Genomic DNA, 6423 nt, shown 5'->3' on the forward strand with positions numbered 1-6423 from the left:
CAGTCAGTATATGCTCTAATAATGAGCGTATGCATTATGCATTGTACTGTGCAAATTTTAATCGCATTAAACTCTTTTCTGTGGCAAAAATTATTTTTCACCATATTTGGCCAAGGTGAAATTGATTTTATATTTAAATCGCTGACATCAGTTAAAACGAATTTGGTAACAAAATTTTATTTTAGCAAACGCACGAATGAAAAGTAAATATCTCAAAAGAACAACCTTGACGCCGATTATCACAAATATTAATACTATAAGATATACTAAATAATCTGAAATCAGCCATTTTTATAGTCAGTACGTAAAGTGCGCACCATATTAATTATTAGCACGTTCATTAATCAGTTCTTTCTCTACTTGAAGAAAATGAAGATCGCTTATACTCTAATCTCTACCTTGGCAGTCGTCCTTCATTCTATTGGTAAATATATTATACTAATATCTGAATAAAAAACAAGTTATACAACCACCGCAACTAGAGAAGTAAATGAATCAAAGAGATCTTTATTCAGCAAAAACATTTGAAACACACTCGCACTCCAAAGATAGGAGAAGTTCGGGAATCCGGAACACCAAAGATACGATCTTGAAAAGGGTCCCCACTCCTGCGACGTTTAGATTTCTGAGGCAATGCGTGAGAACTTTCACAAGCTTCTATGTGCACGCGCAAGCCGAATTCAAGGCTGGTCACACCAATGCGCGCCTGCCTCAATAATGGGGCAGGTGTCGAGAGGAAAACATTCTACCCGCTCCTTTAAATTTGGGATGCTCGTATCTTTGGAGCTGTTATGCCTGGAGCTCGTATTTTTATAGTTCGAGTGTAATACTTCCTTTTGCCAGTTAAGCTTTCAAAAGGTTTTCCAGAAGGAATGAAGCTTCTTTCCTCAGTCTAGCCTCACAATATTGCTATTACTTCGCGAAAAACCAACTTCAAAAAATGTAGTTGTCTCTTTCTTATTGCAGAGTTAGGTTCACAGTCCGAATATACACCTGATGGTGCCCGCATTTCTAATGTACCTTGTGGCGGACCTTCTTCGTCTTCTGAAAGCCATAATTCGCCAGAAAGGTCTCGTCTTCCTGACGAATCTGCTCTTCGTATCAGGTCTACGTCTCCTCCTGGCAGATCCATGGTTCCTCCTGCCAGATACATAGCTCCACCCAGAAGGCTTCCTTCTCCTTATGGAATGGAATGTGGAGTTGAAAAACTTGGAATTATTCGTCTTCGTCCTTATAGAAATTCCCAACGGATTTTCGAACTTCGAAGATACACCTTTCCTGGCAATAAAGAACTAAAAATGAGAATTAAACAAAACCATTATGAGCCTATGCCAACCAACGAACAAATTGTTATATCAACATCGGATGATGACGCCTTTGCATTATTGGAGAGTTCTAATTCGCTTGCTGGAATCTACTCACCTAATGTTCAATACTATACGAAACGAGTGAAAATAAACATGTCAAGCGGCATAGTAACAGCATTGACCCGAGAAGACATCAATGATGTTCCAGTGGGACCTTTTCGCCCAATATCAGCACATTTTCAAATCTTTCCATCCTTTATACAATAATTTAAAAACAATATTTCATAAAAATCGAATGTTTGCGATCTAAAATCGGATCAATGTGTTTTGTTGTACTTGGTAAATAAATTAAAGCGTGAGTTTATTATGGTTTTTGATACTTTAATATTTATAAATATATGCCCCTGGTTTTTAGATTTGTTGTTTAAATATAAAGTAGTGAAAAATTTACAGATTAAAATAGTAGGTGAACATTTTGCAAGCACGGTAATTAGGTGGGTATAGAAGCTCGAACCATGCCCAGCTTTTGATCATAATATGATCGCAAAAGTTCAAAATAAAAAACAATAAAAAAAGCAGAATACAAGTTTAAAAAAATAAATAATGAATGATAAACGCTATTCTGATGCCAAATTTAATTATTCTAATCATTATTCTTAATGCAAGAAATCGACATTGTCACTATCTAAAAATCAAAGTTTTTTGGAAATATAAATTGCAATTACTGAGAGTGGAGTATTAAAAAATTATTTTTCTTTAAAGAAATATGTAGTGTTTTTGGAACTTCCATTAAAAAATATGACAGAATTCTTATATAACTATCATATAATCTATCGGAAATCTTTGCGAAATCTTTAGAAAATCATTACATTTTTTATAAAATATTTAAAACCTTTAAGAAATATTTGAAAATATTCGTAAAATTGTTTAAATCTGACCAAATGTTGTAAGTGTCTTTCGAAAATGATTTAAATCTTTAAAAAGTCTTTCCGCAATCAATGGGAATCTTTTGAATATAAAATATTTGTGAAGGTATAAAATCTTTGTGAAATCATTAGAAAATTATTGAGAAATCGTTGATGCCTTTGTCGAATCTTTTTAATCTATCCCAAGTCTTTGCGAAATATTTAAATTTTTGCGTAAGATTTGGCATAATTTTAAAAAATAAGTGATATATTTCTAAAATCTTTGGAAAATCATTAAAGTCTTTATGACATCTTTCCAAAATATTTGTAATATTTTTGAAATCTTGTCGTGAAATTATTTGAATCTTCGTGAAATGTTTGGCAATATGAATTTCATACCCATATTTACTATTATTTATTATTTTCTATTTATTGTTTATTTATTACTATTTACGTCCAATTTTTATCTAGTTTAAATCTCTAGTATTGTATCCAGAAATTGACCCAAAAAATAGAAAATAGCAATAATTCAACTAATTCACATTTTGTCGCATTCATAACGAACTGTTTAAGAACTAATTTTCAGTTTTTCTTTTTTTAATTATTATTTGTTTGTGAATTTTCCCCCCTGTCAATCCTGAAAATGTATTATTTTTTTAATAAATAGTACCGTTCATGAATATTAATAATAATATTTTTTATTTACCATATTTTTATTTCAAAACTTTTGAACTGTTTTAGTTCAGTCAATTTTCGAAAACAAAAATAATTTCACCGCTAGAAGTTTATATTAACAAAAAAACTTTGGTTTCCAGTTATTTAAAATTTCTATTTTTTTATCACAAGTAATGATTAGATTAATTAAATTTGTAATCATAATAGCGTTTACAATTTATTTTTTTAATTTTTGTTAACTAATGTATTTTGCGTTTTTGTTATTGTTTTTTTTTTATTTGGGACTCCTGATCAAATGATGATACAAAGTTGGGTAAGGTTCGAGCCTTTATCCCCACTCAACATCCGTGTGTACAGCCCATCCCTCGAGCCGTGCGCTCGTTTGTTCCGTTTTTACTCGTAAGATTGGCTTGTTCCTTTTTTACTCTGAAAAATTTATGTTCCATTTTTCCTTCCAAACTTTGTATGTCCTGTATGTTACTAGAAGATTGGGATTTTTTCAGTTCTCCAAAATGGCAATTTTTTGTAACAAATGGGTAATTTCAGTCCATATCAGGCAGCTGTAACTTAGTATGTTAAATTCGATAGAGATAGTTTTTAGAAGTTGCTGAATGTTACTGTGAAAGTGAGAATATGAAAAGTATGGTTGCGACAGTTTTTGTGGTAATTATTCTGATTTGAAATGTTTGTGAACTTTGCATTTGAAGGCAGCCGAGCATCGTTTGGTTCAATGCATCAGGGGCTTTTTTGTATTTGGTTTTTTGATTACCACTGTGGGGCGTTGTGGGTATACTTTAAAATTTTTTATAGGTGTATTGTATGATTCGGATATGCTTACATTTAGGCTGGTGTCTCAAGTTAATTTTAGGTTGATTTTTGGGAAACAGATGTTGTTTTTAAAAATTAAAATTTGCCGTTTTCGAGAGCCCAAAGAAGCATGAAATTGTAATGCTGTTGATTTTTTTGATTTATCAAACATTCCATGGTAAACGTGCTCTCTGCCAGCACCTGCACCCCAAAATTAGGTTTTTATAAGAAGAATAAAGGAGCCCAAAAATCAATATTAGTGCGCGAGAAGAGCCTAAAAAATCCCAAAATTCTAATTTGAATAAATTTATTCAAATCTTTTTTAAGCGTTGTTTTTATGAGATAGAGTTTTTTGTGAATTAATTTTTCAATTTTTGAAGATCCCAAAAAAGCCCAAAATTCTGGCGCTCTTGATATTTTAAATTTGTACACATTTATATGGGGGAGGTGCTGAGTGTTAGGAACTTCACCCAAAAGTCTGGTTATTTCAGGAAAATTTGACAGCCTAAAATCGGTTTTCAATCTTGTGCAAAACTATAAACGTCTTCGACTCTTCATGAACATGGTAGTTGACTTTATCAAGGCTAACCTGAAAGAAGCCATTAAATCTATTTTAAAATTGTATTGTAAATATCAGGGATATCAGTTTGAATGAATTTCGTAAAATAGTTTACTTCCAACAAACCGGCTAATGAAATGCAAATCTCTCAGAAGTATAAGCATGACACACAAAATTATACGTCAGGCTTTGTACGGTAGACGATTATATAATCGACAAGATAAGGACTGTAAGATACACTGTGTAAATTATAATAAGACATTTTTTAAAAATAAATATTGTTATTAGGACTTGATTTTTTCAGTCTGTTGATGCATTTTCAGTTTGTAAGCGAACAATTAGGCCCTTTCCGTAAAGGGCCTAACAAATTTTATAACGTCCAGGAGTCGGACTTCTTTGAGATATCCTCGCAAAGATAGAAGCAATATTTCAGAGCTTGAGATGAACCTGGATGTTAATGCTTCTCCTTGAAATAAACTTACTGTCATCCTTCAGAAGGTGCAGGCTTTCCGCAATTGGTTCTTAGTATCTCTTTTTCCCAATGAGCCTATCCTAGAGTCACAGTTTAAGACACCTCATACAGATTCCCCATCTCTTTTCCCCAATGAGCCTATCCTAGAGTCACAGTTTAAGACACCTCACACAGATTCTATTTCAATTTAAACCCAATTTTCAGGAAAAGTATGACGTCTTAAATAGTTCTGACCTACTAACTTAAGGTCGAGTCAAAGGTGACTCCATTCATTTTGATGCAGGCGTTCTCGCCTAGAGCCTCTAAAATGGCGATGTTTAAGAGCAAGTCAAATTTTTGTTAAAAATTTATATTGAAACAAAATTAGTTAGACTTTAATGCAATCTCATAGCATTCCGGGAACTTCCGACTGCGGTTCTTTACGCTAACATAAAGTTGCTCTTTTATCTTGAAATCCCTGTTCATGCCACTCTTGTAGTCTTGTGCGCGCGCGACCTTCATTTCAGATGCGTCATTCACAATTCTTGATTGATTGACAACCAGTGCAGCGTTGCAGTCTGCAGGATTTGGCCATTCATAGAGATGTGATTCTAATAATGTAATTTTTAACTTAAGCCTTTGGAAGATATGGCGAGTTTGGCTTCTGGTGTAAGCGCCAAGCGCATTTTATTAAAGTTCTGATTAAGTAAGAATATTTTTAGCGTCATTTCTTGTTCGCAACACAATATATCTGGTTCGGTTAGTCTCGCTCAATTTATTCGATAGGGCCTTTACCATTGCCTCCTTTGTCTCGTCTGTACATCAGGATCAAAAAAGGACAGGTCCAACAATTTTTTCAAGATACCATAAGTGGCTAGTGAGATTATCCGAAACAGCTCTATTGATTCCAGTGTCAAATTTCAAGCATTCCGTCAACTTTTGCAGGCACCGGATGACATTTTAATAAGCTTGCGTCAGAAAGGGAGACGGATAGCTTTGCAGGTACACCATAATGATGAAAATGAACATCGGAAATCATTAAAAAGAGTTCGCTATTTATTTTGGGGACAAAAATTGCTTTTACCTGTTATTAAAAAGAGTATATAAAAACGACACAATACCGCGTATAACACGGCCTGTTGGCTCACCATCCGAATCCCGGCAGGCTCAGAATTGAAGAGGGTTAGCATCAAGAAATATTATTACAATTTCTCAGACCTTTCGAAAATCATCCCTTGGTTGGTGCACCTTAAACAAAAGTTACGTTTATAAAGTTTTGTTAGTTTTACCTTGAGACGATGGTCATACTATCAAGGTGTTATCCAGGTATTTTAATAAAGGTTCTATATATAACTGCTTCCCCAAAGTTGAATAACTGCAAATTCAATTACTTTTTTCTTAACATCCTACACAGCCTTCAGCACAACTCTATCTTTGATTCCTGGTTCAAATTTCTACTGACGTATGTTATCACATTTTTAAAGAAATTTTATTGAACAGACGATTGTCGAGGTATGTCGCGTGTCCACTCAGCTTCCTGGAAAAGTGTTTGGAGCACCATTTATATATTTTTGGTTCACAAGCAAAATAAAACAGGTGCCGTCCCTGCTGATTTTCGAAAGACACACACAAACTATTTACAAGTTTAGTGTTCGAAGAAGTAGCATTAAAACGCATTTTCCAATCTCACCCAATTTCCACGATTTCAGCAGGATAATA

Source organism: Belonocnema kinseyi, chromosome 10 (assembly GCF_010883055.1).
Source record: "Belonocnema kinseyi isolate 2016_QV_RU_SX_M_011 chromosome 10, B_treatae_v1, whole genome shotgun sequence".
NCBI classification, from domain to species: Eukaryota; Metazoa; Arthropoda; class Insecta; order Hymenoptera; family Cynipidae; genus Belonocnema; species Belonocnema kinseyi.